General features: G+C 45.2%; 1 long non-coding RNA gene across 1 annotated transcript; it reads left to right on the top strand.

Annotated features, from left to right (window-relative positions):
- Positions 1-5,952: 5,952 nt before the first annotated feature.
- On the top strand, positions 5,953-8,059 carry LOC123401765. Its single transcript, XR_006611181.1, has 2 exons — positions 5,953-7,447; positions 7,556-8,059. It is a non-coding gene; the product is annotated as an uncharacterized LOC123401765 (long non-coding RNA).
- The last annotated feature ends 9,750 nt before the right edge of the window (positions 8,060-17,809 follow it).

The raw sequence follows: 17,809 nt of genomic DNA, 5'->3' as shown, positions 1-17,809 counted from the left end.
CCACTAGCTGCAGCTATGCTAGGCCTGGCCGGCTAATGGGTCAGCTGGGCCTGCTCTGGATGCAGCCCAAGCGAGTCAACGGCGGCTGGCGAGCGAGATCCGGATCTCCTCGATCCAGATCGGGAGGAGGGCGCGCGTCAGCGACGTGCGGTGGAGCCCGGCGGCGGTGGAGGCACTCCGGCGGGGTGGAGCTCCATGGAGAGGCAAGAAAGGGGCTCCCTGGACCGGATCTGATCGGATCCGGGCGGCTGGGGCCTCGGCTACGGACGACGCTCTAGCTGCGGGGCTGGGGAGGAACTCGGGGCTCGGGGAGTTCGGCGCATGGCTTTGGTCCGACGAGGGTGCGCTCCGGCGACCCTTTGGTGGCCGACCGGTGGCGGCTCGACGGGGCGGAGGCAGGGCGGAGGTGCGAGGCGGCAGCGCGGGGTGCAGCAGCTCGGGGAGGAGCTCGCTGGCTCGGGTGCAGGGGAGGAGCGGCTGCTGCCTTGGCCCGGTTCGGGCTCGGGGCGGACCGGAAGCGGGATGCAGCTGGCCGGGCTGGCTGGAGGTGGGAGAGGAGCTGAGTGGCGTCTAGGGTTCAGTTAGCATGGGAACCGAGGAGGGGTTAGGGTTTGCTGATTTGGGGTCTATATACAGCGAATGGGGCCAGGTTAGAGGTTTTTCCATCTGATTTCAACCGCACGATTGCGATCAGACGGTCTCGGTCATGAGCTTAGGCTAGGTGGGCTTAGTGTCTGTGTAGAGGGGTTGTGGGTGAAGAATAGAGGGTAGTTTGCGGCCCGGCACAATATTTTAAACACCAAAAAACATCCGACGATAAACCAATGATGGTGCCCTTACGGTCGACCGTTCGGGTATCAAACGAACTTCGATTGCGACGAAAATTGGCAGGCGGCCTACTACATTAACATAAGACCGCACGCCAAGTTTCAACCCAATCGAAGAATGTTTTATACACACTTTTAAAAAACAAGATTTTGACGATGTCGCAGGCGCGTGCGTGTGTGGTTGGTCTCAAAACGGTCAACGACAAAAACGGAGAGAATCGACAACTACTAACGGATGCATGTTTTGAAAACTGATGGCAACGGAGTATCCATGCAATGCGGATGATTTAAATGATGCGATGATGAGTGCGACAAACAAACAGTCACACGACAACAACGGAATAACACCAATGATACCAGTAGCTATGTGTTTAATCTCTCTCTCTCTCTCATGTTCTTGAGATAGCACGATCTTAAGAACACGGGCTTTGTTAATATAGTTGGATCATATCATGTATTTCCCTTACCATCTAGTTGCCATTAATTGAGTCTTTTCCTTTAAGATCTCGTCATGTTGGATTGAGCATATTGGTATGACAACACTTGATGTAAGTCTTGTGTCGTATACCCATAGTGACATTGGGGTATTCTATTGATTCACTTGATATATGTTGAGGCATCAACTTGCGGGTTCCGGTGACCTTGGGGATCTATGCATAGGGGTGGATTGCACGTTTTCATACCATGTTCTCCGATAGAAATATTGGGGTGCTCCTTGCACGTTCTTTGTGTTGGATTGAATATGATAGCTCTGAAATTGTTTAATGCATGTCACATAATTTACCCATGGATACTTGAGATGACATTGGAGTATATAGGTGACATTAGGACCAATCGATATGTATCATTGGTGTCATTCTAGTACGAACTCTTAGATAGATCGAACAGAAAGGATAGCTTTGATGTTATTTTAGTACGAACTCTTGAATAGATTGAATGGAAAGGATAGCTTGATGTTACCTTAGTACGAACTCTTGAATAGATTGATCGCAAATAATAACTTTGAGGTGGTTCTACTACCTACACCAATTTTTTCTTATTATTCTCCACTAGATAGGAACTTTGGAGTGATTCTTTGTTGCACATTGAGGGATCCAACTATGTTAGCATTGTTGAGAGATTGCACTAGTGAAAGTATGTACCCTAGGCCTTATTTCCAAGCATTAATACAACATTTTGCTTGCTGTTTGCCACTTGTTACCTTGCTGGTTTTATATTTTCAGATTACAAAAACCTATATCTACCATCCATATTGCACTTGTATCACCATCCCTTCGCTGAACTAGTGCACATATACAATTTACCATTGTATTGGGTGTGTTGGGGACACAAGATATTTCTTGTATTTGATTGCAGGGTTGCTTGAGAGAGACCATTTTCATCCTACACCTCCCACGGATTGATAAACCTTAGGTCATCCACTTGACGGAAAATTGCTACTGTCCTACAAAACTCTGGGCTTGGAGGCCCAACATGAGTCTAAAAGAATAAAGTTGTGTAGTAGACATCAACCTACGTCTCCTTCTTTCCTGTTCAGCTCGGAGGCATGCCACGTGCAGTTAGCTCTCTGCTGCTTCTCTGAGTGTTCTTCTCCACTCCCGTCGAGCATTGCAGGTTAATATCATTGCAGGTTAGTTGGGTTGTCAACTCAGTTCGCATGCACCGTGAGAGGATGATAGCATGTGTGGTTCCCTAGCGTGTGGGAATTCAGTTGCCACGCGCGGAACTCCTCTACCTCGTGCCTCTGTATGCTTCTCCTGCTGCTACCACCATGGCCAACTTGTAGTGCATTGATGCTCAGCTTGCAAAGTTGTTCAACACGCATGGCCCTGCTGTTCACTGACGCGGTAACACTGATTTGGGGGTGATGTGCAATTTCTTTTCTATTTGATGTACTCTGCAATTTTTTCGTCTGTCGATGCGTGGTTTAGTTCTTCAACAATTTCTCTCTTCACTTTTAAGCAACCTAGTGGAGTGGATGAAAAAATGATGGAGCTCACAATTGTTTTACAAGTCAGTGATTTTCTAATTCTATTGTAAGTGGACAATTGGTTTGTTACAAAATAATAGAGTTCACAATTATTACCAAGGTGCATACGTGTTGCTGCTTGTTCCTCTCTTATTATTTATCCTTTGTTTCCTCATTGACTATTTGCAATTTCAGTGACTTTGTTATGCTCATTTTGGCCCTTCTTCAGATGAAAGTATTCCACCACTTGGTCAGCAGCAACCTACAACTTTCATGACACCTTTACAGTGTGATGATGAATCACTAGACTAGCCCTTCGAAGGTGAGCAATCTGTTTCTACATGAACCATGGGAAAACCTGATAGATGACTCACATTTTACTCTCCCTCTTACAGGATCAGTTCAAGAGGACATCCATAGCGAGGTGCAAGTTCCCATATCCATGGTTGGTAGCAATGCCATGGAGGCATCAACCTCCGTTCAATACAACGTGAAGTTTTGAATAAGAGCCAACAGCAACGAGTTAAGCTTTAAGCATCAATGGAGTTCACTATTATTACAAGTCGGTACTTGTTATATTTTTTAGTTCGGAAAAGCTACAGGAAAAGGGAAGAAATCCATATGTTCAATGTCTTATACAGAACAACAAAGTGAAGTTTTGTTATATAGAACAACCGGATCTTGTTATAGAAGTAATGTGGTTCATTGCAAAACAAAACGTTATTGTTTCTGTGTTCATTTTTTTATTATATTGCTCAAGAATACAACCAATAAAAAACAAAAACTTAAATGCACTTGACTCAAAAAATCTTAAAAAATCATGCAGCTCTCTTGGCCATTTTATGCAGTGTGGTTTTTTATCTAAAGGAGTGCGGTTAGCCGTCTAGTGTTGTTCATCTCGCGAAATAAATTGTTATGGAAATGACAAATAATTGCAGCTCACTTTTCGATACTGTTGAGGTTCACTTACGCCCAACGTGGACTGCGGTCCACTCCCTCGTCTAGAAAATTTTATGTTTGACAAAAATAAAACCAAGAAGTTCACTTGTCCATCGGATGCAGTGCGGTTTCTCGTCAAAAGGCGGTGCACTCTTCTATGTGATGCGGGTCACGTGTTGATTTGGGTCCTTGAAAAAACAGAGTGTCCGCATTTCGATAATTTCATAACTGCTCTTAAACCGTAAGGAATTAGAAAGAGAGTTGTACATTAAAAATATGCTCCTCGTCGGTATCTTCACAACTCCATATCACTTGCATCGTTCCAATAAGCGGTTTGGAAAAAGTGAAGAAAATACGCTTGCTGCAACTCGAGTCAGCGGCACCGTTTTCAAAATTCGTTTAAAACTGCGAGGAATCTCAATAAATGGCTAACATATGAAAGTTTCTTCTATTCTACAGCTTTTCAAAGCCGTGTCATACGCCTCGTTCCGAGGAACGGTTTAAAAACTGCAGCAAAAACAGACTAAATAATCAAAAAACAGGATTTCGTTTTTAGTAAAATTGAAACTACTCTCAAACCATAAGGAATTGGAGATAGTAATCTACATAAAAATTACTAGCAAAAGGGCCCGTGCGTTGCAACGGGAGAAAAAAATACCACACGCTTTTAATTTTTTTATAATCATTTTGATTTATTAAAATAATAAGCTAACTAACTAATGTAGTCAGTCATATCCTATTTTGTTGAGAAATCAACCCGTCCATTGTTAATTCCACCATGATGAGAAATTGAGCGGGACAAGCAAAGCAAAACATAGAGGCTACGTGAATTGATCAATGTACTGTTATTTTATTTCACTCATGGGGTAGAGAATATGGGATCAGATGACAAACTGAAGGTGGTGTTCCATTCTCTGTCTCTACAACAATACAATCTTACATTCAATACATTCATTCATCAGCAAATAAATCCCCACAAAACAAAATTTCTTGCCGGTGCTTGGCACACGGTTAGAGGCATGGGGAGGGGATCTCACCAGATGATGAGTTCCTGCCGGAGGAGGGGATACGATGAGAGGAGCAAGGGTTAGGCGCCTCTATCTGGCCATAAGGAGTCGCCGTTGCCGCGCCATAACCTCGGAGTTCCCCGTGTGAGCCATGGAGGCCCGCCTCCACCTGTAAGTACTTCGCTCCGCCGCGTTGCCGCCGTTCTGCATCGAGCAGACGCATCATCCCAAGTCACTGTAGCTGTCGCGTTGATTTGATCCAGAAGCTGTGCTCGAGCGCCGAAACGGGGGCAGCAAGCGGGTAGAGGTACAGCCGTGGAGGCGGGTGGTTTGAGATCGACAACAGTGGTGGTTGAGGTCGGCCGCGGCGGCGAGTGGTGTGGCAGCGGCCTGGGCACAGGACAGGGTGGACTAGGGTCGACGCGATGCTCTCGAGCGCCGCAACGGGGGCAGTGAGCGGGGAGAGGTACGGCCGCGGAGGCGGGTGGGTTGAGATCGACAGGGGTGGCGGTTGAGGTCGGCCGCGGCGGCGAGTGGTGTGGCGACGGCCTGGTCACAGGCCAGGGTGGCCCAGGGTCGACGGGAGGAGGCAATGCGTACGGGTATAATTTTTGCAGCGAATCATTTTTTTTTCTTTTGCGTTGCAGATAAATGATGGAGCGCGGGTTGAATAACAAAAATTAAGGGGATTTTTTATAAAAATACCACGGTGGGTTTTCCGACGGAAGCAATAGACACTTTATTATTAGGTATAGATGCGACTCGACGATATATTTCCAACTCCATATCGTTTTTTTCGTTTCGACGAGTGGTTTAGAAAAAATTGCAAAAATACGCTTGTTGCAGCCCGTCATGCGCCCACCATTTTCGAAACTTCTCTCAAACCGCGAGGAATCGCGAAAAATGTTCAGCATGATGGAGTTGGGGATTTTTCATATCAATCCAGTGGTATATTATATGCCTCATTCCGACAAACGGTTTAAAAATTGGAGCCAAATCGGTGTTGAAAAAGTGCGTACAGTTTTTTCTGGTGACATTGAAGTGTTTTGTGTGATAGGGATGAAGTGCACTAAGGTTGAGCATGCAGTTGGGAAATGTGTGCAGAATAATTATTCTTCTAATATTAGAAGAATAGACAGGTTGTATATATAGGGTGGGTCTATTCTACAAAAACCACCTAAGACCCTTATTCTGCACACCCCCACGCTTATTCTGCTAACACTCAACCCCGACCCAGCTCGGCTTCTTCCCAGCGTCACACCCCAATCCTTCCCCACCTTATTCCTTGCGTCACCCACAGATCCCCTTCCACCTTATTCCTCACATCCCATCCACCATAGTACCCCAACCCATCCCCAACCCCCTCCCCTCCCCCAACCCATCCACCACAGGGAACTCACCTCCGCCGGGAAACATCCCCCCTCCCGTGCATTTTCGTACGCGGCCGACGTCACGGCCGCCAACAAGTGACGCCTCCCCATCGCCCACCCCACCACCCACCTCGCCTCTCCCGCGGGACGTGTACCATGGTCGAGGAAGCCATATCCACATCACACTGGTTGTTGTCGGCTCCATGCCCAGCTCCCTGGCCATCGAGCCACCGCCCCACTCTCAAACCTGAGCGCCTATAGGATCCGGGCCCCGAGCTCCTCCCAATCGAGCCGGCTACCACTGCCTCGTACTTCGGGGAAAATAACGGAGATGGCATCAACAAACCGCTTCCCAGATCACCGAAGCGCCCACCATCAACTACTCTTTCACTTCTCGATGCAAGATCCGCGATGGCCACACCTTCCATTGGTCCTCTTCCTCTTCTCGAATGATGGCCATGGTGGCCCCACCACAAACACCCCACATGCACGGCCCACCTCGTGGACGGTTAGCCGTCGCATCAGCGTCGTCATCACCGCACCACCACCACGGGCAACCAGCACGTCGGTTGCTGCCTTCGCCACCGCGTCACCACATCGCCCTCCCCGGCAAGCCCAACCTCGACTCCCTAGGCGGCCGGATCTATCGACGGTACTCACGCAGTACTCCAACTCCGATGCGCGGCTGCCGCGGTGGAACCGCGTTGGCACCCTGCCGCCCTCCCCTCCCAATCCTACACGAGCGGCACATCCTGCTGACCTCCGTCCCCTCCTTTTCTGTGTATCTCGGAGGCATGCCACATGCAGTTTGCTCTCTGCTGCTCCTCTGAGTGTTTTTCTCCACTCCCGGCGAGCACTGCATGTTAATCTCATTGGAGGTTCGTTGGGTCGTTGACGCAGTTTGCACGCACCGTGAGAGGATGACGGCATGCGATTCCCTCGCACGTTGGAGTTCAGTTGCCATGCCAGAACTCCTCTACCTCGTTCCTCTGTATGCTTCTCCTGCTGCTACCACCGGGGCCAACTTGCAGTGCGTTGACGCTGGGCATGCAAAGTTGTTCGCCACGCGCGGCCCTGCTGTTCAGTGACGCGGTAACACTGATTTAGGATTGTGGTGCAGTTTCTTTTCTATTTGATATACTCTCCAATTTGTTTGTTTGGCGATGTGTGGTTCAATTATTTAACAATTTCTCTCTTCACTCGTTAGCAAGTTAGTGGAGTGGACGGAAAATTGATGGAGTTCACAATTGTTTTACAAGTTAGTGCTTTTCTAATTCTATTGTAAGTGATTGATAGGTTTGTTACAAAATGATGGAGTTCACTATTATTACCAAGGTGTGTAGCTGTTGCTACTTGTTCCCCTCTTATTCTTTATCCTTTGTTTCCTCATTGACTTTTTGCAATTTTAGTGACTTTGCTATGCTCATTTTGACCCTTTTTCAGATGAAAGTATTCCATCACTTGGTCACCAGCAACCTACAACTTTCATGACACCTTTACAGTGAGATGATGAATTGCTAGACTGTCACTTTGAAGGTGGGCAATCTGTTTCCGTATGAACCATGGGCAAATCTGATAGATGACCCACATTTTACTCTCCCGCTTCCACGAAAAGTTCAAGCGAACATCCATAGCCAGGTGCAAGTTCCCATATCCATGGTTGGCGGCAATGCCATGGAGGCATTAACCTCCGTTCCACACAATGTGAAGTTTTGAATAAGAGCCGGCAGCAACGAGTCGAACTTTAAACATCGATGGAGTTCACTATTATTACAAGTCAGTACTTGTTATATTTTCGAGTTCGAAAAAGCTGCAGGAAAAAGGGAAGAAATCCATATGTTCAACGTCTTATACAAAACAAGAAAGTGAAGTTTTGTCATATAGAACAACCGGATCTTGTTATTGAAGTGTTGTGGTTCACTATAAAACAAAACATTATTGTTTCTATGTTCGTTTTGTTATTGTATTGCTGAAGAAGACAAGCAACCAAAAACACAAACTTAAATGCACTTCACTTAAAAAATCTTAAGAAATCCTGCAGCTCTCTTGGTCATTTGATGCAGTGCAGTTTTTTATCTAAAGCACGGTGGTCGGCCATCTAATGTTATGGAAATGACAAAAAATTGCAACTCACTTTTCGATAGTGTTGAGGTTCACTTACGCCCAACGTCAAGTGCGGTCCACTCCGTCTTGAAAATTTAACGTTTGACACAAATAAAATCAGGAAGTTCACTTATCCATCAGATGCAGTGCAGTTTCCCATTAAAAAGTAGTGGGCTCTTCTATCCGATGCGGTTCACGCGTTGATTTGGGTGTCGCAAAAAAACAGAGTGTCCACATTTCGGTAATTTCAAAATTGCTCTTAAACCATAAGGAATTGGAAAGAGTGTTGTATATTAAAAAGATGTGCCTCATTGATATCTTTTCGACGCCATATCATTTGCATCATTCCGAAAAGCGGTTTGGAAAAATTTATGAAAATACGCTTGCTGCAACTCATAGGTAGCGGCACCGTTTTCAAAATTTGTTTAAAACCGCGACGAATCTCAGTAAATGGCCAGCATATGAAAGGTGTGTCTATTCTATAGATTTTCAAAGCCGTATCATACGCCTCATTCCGACGAACAGTTTAAAAACTGCGGCGAAAACAGTCCCGAAAAATCGAAAATTCACAAAAAACAAAATTATGTTTTTTAGTAAATTTGAAATTACACACAAACCATAAGGAATTAGAGAGATCAATCTACATGAAAAATATGCGTCTCGACGATATATTTCCAACACCATATCGTTTGCTTCATTTCGACGAGCGGTTTAGAAACAGTCACAAAAATACGCTCGCTGTAGCCCGTCATGCGCCCACCATTTTCGAAACTCCTCCCAAACCAAGATGAATCGCGAATAATGTTAAACATGATGGAGTTGTGTATTTTCTGTATCTATCCAGCGGTTTATTATATGCCTCATTCCGACAAATTGTTTAAAAACTAGAGCCAAAACGGTGTCGAAAAAGCACGTGCAGTTTTTTCTGATGACATTGGAGTGTTTCGTTTGATAGGGATGCAGTGCACTAACGTTGAGCGTGCAGTTGGGAAGTTTGTGCATAATAACTATTCTGCTAATATTAGTAGAATAGATGGACTATATATATATATATATCTGCTTTCTGAGTTTGAATAATACAATTCAAATTTTTCGGAAGTAAGGAGCGCTCTTTTTTTACGAGCTTTGCAATGACTTTTGCCTCCTGCTTTTCCCGGACTGTTTATCAAACACATATACAAGCTTGTTTTCATGCACATATTTGATACTGGCTGAACTGGCGCATGGCTTGCTCATCACGACCACCCCTTCGAAGTATTACAATACTATTTGGTATTTCACGTGTGGAGAGTATTGGATTTGTATTATACGCATCGGTTCCAAATTGTGTCTTTGGTCAAATGTTGGGTTGCCCTGCTCCTATGTTTACCCATTTACGTTCTGCTAGTTCGTCTAAAAGGGTAAAGGGAGAACCACTATGATTATATTACTAGCTAGTCCGGTTGAGTACCTCACTTGAGAAAGCCAAAAACTGACCGGCATGATACGGGAGAACTAGTCCGCGATCCGAAGACAAGTGTTATACTAAAGAACCGTTGGGGTTCATCGCGTACTGCGAAAGATTTGTAATCATTCACGCCAAGTGATTACACATTTTTACACACGGCATAAGCCGCATATTACAAAAGGGTTCTACTTAGCACATGCAGTCCAGTTCTTATGGTTAAATGAAACCTCTAAAGCCGAATAGTCTGATTGTCTGGTTTTCTCCCAAACTATCGCCTTAGGGTGCCAAGACATTGGTTAAAGGTAAATATGCAGAAGCCGAAAACCACGCCTGCTAGTCTCTGGCGGGGGGCTAAAGCCGACAACTAGAAACTTCCAGTATCAAAACAACCAAAACAAGAGTTGCAATTAAAAAATACATGCTCTCTCATGCAAAAAATCAAAGGGCATTCTATCATACAATCACTTTTACATGATAGGATTTTTTACCCAAGGACTAAATCTTTGGATCACTATGTTTCTATAGCTCGAGCACCTTCCATGGTAGCAGATAAATAGAGATCGGGGCGTCTATGCTCCTTCCCGAGCGGCGGAGGCATGGTGGTCATCCTCAAGGTCTCTAACTTTTGCAAGTGCATCATTGTCCTCACAAAAGCCATCCGAGCTCCCTTGGTGCAGACCGAACGCTTCATGACATCAATTTGAGGCAAAGCAGCAATCAGCTTCTGCACCATGCCGAAGTAGCAATTGGGAAGTGGCTCCATCGGCCATAGCGTGATGCACAAGACTTTCATGGCCGGCTCAATCATCTTGTGCAGCTCCATCAGTTGTTTCAACTGATCGGACACTATCTCAGGATGCTCCAGATTTTGCAATTGAACCCAGAACAACCTTTGCTGCGCCGCGCCATCCTGAGAAGCATAGAACTTCTCACCCTGTGCCGCACTCTTTGGAAGATCTGCAATCGCACCTGGAGAACTCCATATTTGATAAGCAATACAAATCTTCGTCCGCCAAATGTACATTGTAGTAAATATCACTTACCATCTGCGATGTGCTTGATCTGATGGACCCCTTTCCGAAGATCGTGTGCCTCCTTCCGTGCTTCTTCGAGTGTGGCGGTCACCAATGTCAATTTGGATGTTTTTTCTTTGTCTTTCTGCTCGAGGGCCTCATTCTTCGTGATGGCCTCCTTCAGCTCTTGTTGAATGATACGTCCATTTTGCATCATGCTTTTATGTTGATATTTATCGCTTTATGGGCTATTATTACACTTTAGGGTACAATACTTATGCCTTTTCTCTCTTATTTTATAAGGTTTACATGAAGAGGGAGAATGTCGGCAGCTGGAATTCTGGTCTGAAAAAGGAGCAAGTTTTACATACCTATTTTGTGCAACTCCAAAAGCCGTGAAAATCAACGAGGAATTATTTTGGATTTTATAAAAAATACTGGGCGGAAGAAGTAACGGAGGGGAGCCACCAGGAGGCCACAAGCCTGCCAGGCGCGGCCTACCCCCCTGGCCGCGCCTAGGTGGCTTGTGGGCCCCCTCTTGCCCCTACGGCTCCCATCTTCCTCTATAAGGAGGGTTTCGTCCCAGAAAAAATCAGGAAGAGGCTTTCGGGAAGAGACGCCGCCGCCACGAGGCGGAACTTGAGCAGAACCAATCTAGAGCTCTGGCAGGGCCGTCCTACCAGGGAAACTTCCCTCCCGGAGGGGGAAATCGTTGCCATCGTCATCACCAACACTCCTCTCATCAGAGGGGACTCATCTCCATCAACATCTTCATCAGCACCATCTCATCTCCAAACCCTAGTTCATCTCTTGTAGCAAATCTCCATCTCGCGACTCCGATTGGAACTTGTAAGGTTGCTAATAGTGTTAATTACTCTTTGTAGTTGATGCTAGTTGGATTACTCGGTGGAAGATCATATGTTCAGATCCTTAATGCTATTCAATACCTCTCTAGTCATGAACTTAATTATGCTTTGTGAGTAGTCACTTTTGTTCCTGAGGACATGGGATAAGTCTTGCTATAAGTGGTCATGTGAATTTGGTATTCGTTCGATATTTTGATGTGATGTATGTTGTCTTTCCTCTAGTGGTGTTATGTGAACATCGATTGCATGAAACTTCACCATTATTTGGGCCTAGAGGAAGGCATTGGGAAGTAATAAGTAGATGATGGGTTGCTAGAGTGACAGAAGCTTAAACCCTAGTTTATGTGTTGCTTCATAAGGGGCTGATTTGGATCCACTAGTTTAATGCTATGGTTAGACTTTGTCTTAATTATTATTTCGTAGTTGTGGATGCTTCCGAGAGGGGTTAATCATAAGTGGGATGTTTGTCCAAGTAAGGGAAGCACCCAAGCACCGATCCACCCACATATCAAACTATCAAAGTAGCGAACGCGAATCATATGAACATGATGAAAACTAGCTTGACAGAAATTCCTATGTGTCCTCGGGAGCGCTTCACCTCATATAAGAGTTTGTCCAGGCTTGTCCCTTGCTACAAAAGGGATTGGGTCTTCTTTCTGCACCTTTGTTACTATTGTTACTTACTACTTGCTACGAAGTATCTTATTACACAACTATATGTTACCGATAATTTTAGTGCGTGTAGAGAATACCTTGCTAAAAACCACTTGCCAGTTCCTTCTGCTCCTCGTTGGGTTCGACACTCTTACTTATTGAAAGGACTACGATAGATCCCCTACACTTGTGGGTCATCACTGAACTTCATCGACCCGGGCCTCAGATTTATCACTAGCAGCTTTGTCCTGTGTGGCCGGCACCCTTTGTTTGGCGGCCTCTTGCTTGGCCTTCTCTATTTCAGCTTTAAGCGGATCGACGTCAGTAGCAACAATTGTGGTAGTCATTCGGACAACACACACTTAGAGACAAAGATAAGAAATAATTCAATAAGAAAGCTAAAACTTGCACACTTACTTTGAGCATCTTCAAAACGCTTATTGATGCGGTCCAGCTTGTCTATGGAAACCTTCAGTTTTTGATTCATTTCCGCCAACTCTATTGAGTTGGGTACTGCGACTAATGTAGAAGCCTGCAGAAGTGCATGTATTGAAACTTTTATAAGTTTTCAGATTTTTTTCGAAATCCTTTGCTAGGGTGTTTTCCATCAACCCACCCTAGCCTTGGGGGCTACACACAACTTTTTCAGAACTATTTCGACCCCCGCATGAGTTTTTCTAAACTCACACAAGGCCCGGGGGTAACTAAGCATAATACTGCACTTAGATAATGTACAATTATTAAGGGAAGAAGTATGCGGATTACCTTGACGCCTACTAATAGCGCGTCAAAAGCTTCTTCCAAACCATTGTCGATGGAATGAATGCTTTGCAACACCTCACTCAAATGAGTGCGGCATTCTTCAGGAACAGAAGGATAATTGAGACCTTCCTCCCTCAAGGTAGGCCATCCAGTTAAGATTTGCTCCGTCGTGGATGGCTCCGAATGCACCATAGCAGTCTCCTTTCGTGGAGAGACTACTACTAATGGCGCCGGAGAGGGAGGAACCTCTGGAGCTGTCCTTGGAGGGGACCAAGAAGATCTGAACTCTCCCTCCTTTCTTGCCAAGTGGAATTCATCCTCCTGTTCCTTTGTGGGTGAGGTATTAACCTCGGCCATAATATCGTCACCCCCAGCCGTAGTTTCCGATGCGGAGGGGAGGCGGGGACCTCCCTAGATACCACCTCCCCAGTCTCCTCGGCTACTAGGGAGGTGTCTTGGGCGAGCCAGTCCCGCTTTCAGCCAAATTGGCTGGCAACGACTCGCCCTTAGAAACTTGATCGGTGGGGAAGTCATGCTACAGGGTGCAATACGGAATATGAGCCCACTTATAACCACGGTACCTAAAGTAATGGTGTATTTGGATTTTCAATAAATACCTTTATGCTCAGGGTTTCACCCTCAAGGTCCTTGGGGGGACCGGTACATCATCCTCGGACTCGTCGTCTGAGTCCGGAATATCCTCAAATAGGGCCATTGGGGCCCTATGCTGCTTCGCGGGAACAACGGGAGCTGGATCTCCCTCGGCATCTTAGGACGCCCCTCTTTTTTCTGTATGGAAGGAGTTACTCACCTCCTCACCATCCTCTTCTTCCTCTCCCTCCAGGTTGGAGGGAACAATTGTCTCTTTGCACTTAGTGTCCGCGGGACCCTTCGACCGAAGACCCTCCGGGATCTTATTCTTCCCCTTCTTCTGCTCCTCCTTCTCCCTCAGAGTCGTGTACTCCTTCTTGGCTAACATGGTCGCCAGCACGGGGTTATGTCATCCCCGGGCAAAGGTGCCACACAGTTAATTTGCCTGGATTTCTTCATACAGATCTGCAGGCATGGGGGGGGGGGGGGAAGGAGTGAGCACCTTGTCAAAAATGAAGGGATGGAATCTAAAAAATATGGTAAAACCCTTGCGATCCTGCAAGGTCGAGGAGGGAATGGCCTTATCTTCCTCCTCGACAGGCCAAGTCTTTTGTGGCTTATAGAGCTCGCTCCACAACTTCTCGTGAGTAGTGCATAAAAAACTCCTCACAGGGCTAGCCGCACTATCTAGATCCTCTGAATTGTAGTCCCACATTGAGACAAGCCGGTGCTAGGAGGGGAGATGGTAGCAATGCAGCATCACCTAGATTACATTGGTGAGATTGATTTTCTTCCAGTAGATCAAAGATCCTCTTCGTGCGCTCCTTCACCTCTGTTGCCTCCCCCCAATCTAGGGCCTTCTCCGTCCACGACATGATATGGGTGGGAGGGCCAGATCTATACCCGGAAGGAGCTGCCTCGCATGTGTTGCGTGGCTCGGTGATATAGAACCACTCCTCCTGGCATGACATGATGGTATCAATGAATGTGTCGTTTGGCCATGTGGCTTCGCTGAGCTTGCCGACCATTTCCTCTTTGCAATCATCCTGCTCGCCATTGACGACCTTGGGATTGACGTTGAGAACCTTCAACCATAGGACAAAGTGGGGTTGGACTTGCAAGAAGGCCTCGCAGACTGTGATGAAGGCGGAGAAGTGGGTGATGGAGTTCGTGGGGAGATGGTAGAGGTCAAGCCCATAGTAGAACATGACCCCCCGATCAAAGGTGTGAAGGGGAAAACTTAAACCCTGGATGAAATGGGGGACAAAAACTACACTTTCCCCATTTTTGGGTGTGGGGATGACCTGGGCTTTCTTCGGAGCACGATGGGCTATGTTTTCCAGTAGGCCACGCAGACTTGCACGATGGGCCTCCTAAGCTCCAGGATGTCCTTATCAGTAACAGAGGAGGTCTCCCACTTTCCCTTGGAACCGGAGCTTGCCATTGCGAGATTGATGAAGTGATTGTAAAGGATGGGAGATGGAAAACTTTAGCACTGGAGCTTGGGAGGCAGGGAATGGTGATAGTGTTGCAAGATCTGAGGTGCGTCAAGGGGCTGAGGTGACGGTTTTACTTTTATGGCTTGCTAAAATAGCAAAAGCCCCACCACTACGCCATAAACTCCACCATTTCCCGGTAAAGTCCTGTGATTATGGGCGCATGAGATAACCCAAACCATAAACCATATCCCCGAAAAAGGGGAACACGATCTCCATGATGGGACGTATCACTGAAAACGGTCTCGAACCAATCTTTCATAAAATATTACGAGCCTTGACCAACCATGACCTCTCGAATAAGGAGAGACGCTACACATTGTCAAAAGGTCGGCCTAGAAATCAAATTTATATATACACATCTTAGTCTATGCATTTAAAGGAGAGTAAGTCATCGGCAGCCGAGGTATCATTGGTTAAAGGAAAAGAGGAACTCACCTCGCAAGCCAAATATCCTATGAAATCATCAAAGGAATAAGGTTTATGTACTAGAGGCCAGTTCGGGGGCTACTGAGGGAGTCCGAGATTAAGGGGTCCTTGGGTCATCTGCCTATTCTCATGGGTCGGACTCCCGGCATGTTCAACCGTTAGTAGAGGCATCGGACTCAAGATGGAATCTTCCAAGGACTTGGCGTACACTCCCACGCGATGTAGTAATCGGCATATTCCATCTTTATTGTAACCAACCTTGTGTAACCCTAGCACCCCTGGCATCTATATAAGCCAGGGGACCATGGCTCGTAGGACACACTAAGCTCATTATAATTAGGGTTTAGACCACAACATCCAATCTCGAAGTAGATCAACTCTGTACTCTGTACTACTCCATCAATACCAACAACACCACGACGTAGGGTTTTACCTCCATCAATAGGACACGAACTTGGGTAAAACAACTTCTTCTTCATCTCTTGTTACCCATCAACCTAGATTTAGATTTTGGACCCACTAATCAAGATCAACCAGTTTTGACACCGACAGGTATGCAACAAGGTGCATCTCGTAGCTCAAGGCTACACACAAGTAGAAGGTATGAACTACGGTGAGACTTACGCCCCCGTTGCTAGACTTGAGGCATTTGTATAGTTCTTTCTTATGCCAATCACTATGATATTACTCTTTACCAAATGGATATCAAAAGTGATTTTCTAAATTGTGAAACTGAGGAGGAAGTTTATGTTAAACAACCTCCCGGCTTTGTGAACCCTAAGAAACCTAATCATGTTTGTAAACTTCATAAAGCTTTATATGGTATTAAACAAACCCCTCGAGCTTGGTACAAATGCCTAACAAAGTTTCCTATTGAAAAGGGTTTTGAGATTAGTAAAATTGACACAATCTTGTTCACTAAAAGAGTTAATGGTGAATTATTTTTGTGCAAAATCAATGTGGATGATATTATCTTTGGATCTAATAACCCACATTTTAGTGAGAAATTTGGAAGGTTGATGTCCGAGCAATATGAGATGTCCATGATGTGTTAGCTGATTTTTTCCTTGGTTTGCAAATCAAGCAAACAAGACAAGGCACGTTTATCTCTCAAACCAAGTATACCAAGGACTTTATCAAGAAGTTCAACATGCAAGAATGCAAAGGTATGAAAACTCCCATGCCTAATAATGGACATGTTGACCTCACCAAGGAGGACAAACCGATTGATCAAATGGTCTATCGATCAATTATTAGTTCTTTGCTATATCTATGTGCCTCCCATCCTGATATCATGCTAAGTGTGTGCATGTGTGCCCGATATAAAGCGGCACCCAAACAGTGTCATCCTAAGGTTGTGAAAATAATTGTGAGATACTTGATACATACACCAAACTTTCACATTTGGTATCCCAAGGGATCTTCTTTTAATCTTTTTGGCAATTCCAAATCGGACTATGTCGGAGAAAAGGTTGATAGAAAATCCACCTCACGTACTTGTAAATTTCTTGGAATATCTCTTGTATCTTGGTCATCGGAGAAACGAAACTCGGTATTTCTATCGACCGCTGAAGCAGAATACATTGCCAGCGGTCATGTTGTGCGCATTTGCTATGAATGACACAAACTCTTAAGGATTATGACATACATGTGAAACATGATCCATTGTTGTGTGAAAATGAAAGTGCTATAAACATTGCTCATAATCCCATGCAACATTCTCTAACTAAACATATTCAAGTTCGTCATCATTTCATTCGTGATCATGTTGCCAAAGGAGATATTAATATCAATAATGTTCATACTAACAAACAATTGGCTTATATCTTTACTAAGCCACTTCATGAAAAAGTGTTTGTCACTTAAGGAGTAAGTTGAACATCATTGATGCTTCAAACTTGAGCTGACTCACTCGAATGCATGCAACGGCATGAGCTTATTGACTATTCCATGATGCCATCGATATAACACTATCCATGCCTCGGAAATCTATGCCCCCTTGTATTGCATCTAACCTTTTGTAGGTATTTCAATTAACCTTACTACACAAGATTGCCATCAACTCACACCAAAAGCAATCTTGCCATGGCCAAGTATCAAGAATCCTTCTTTGAAGATGGAGTAACAAGACAACTCAAATCATATCCTTGACAACTATTTGTTGAACAATTCACTCTTATCATTTGGATATATCATAATCTTCCTTGCATGACTAACCCATGTAGGTGAGAAGTGTACCAAAAGAATCAAGGATTGCTCCCAACTCAAGATGATCTTCATCAACATTGAGCATCCACAACAAGTCCATCTACACTACTGGAATTGATAAATTCGCC

This window comes from Hordeum vulgare, chromosome 6H (assembly GCF_904849725.1).
Source record: "Hordeum vulgare subsp. vulgare chromosome 6H, MorexV3_pseudomolecules_assembly, whole genome shotgun sequence".
In the NCBI taxonomy this organism is placed as follows: domain Eukaryota; kingdom Viridiplantae; phylum Streptophyta; class Magnoliopsida; order Poales; family Poaceae; genus Hordeum; species Hordeum vulgare.
This window is presented reverse-complemented; position numbering and strand designations above follow the sequence as displayed.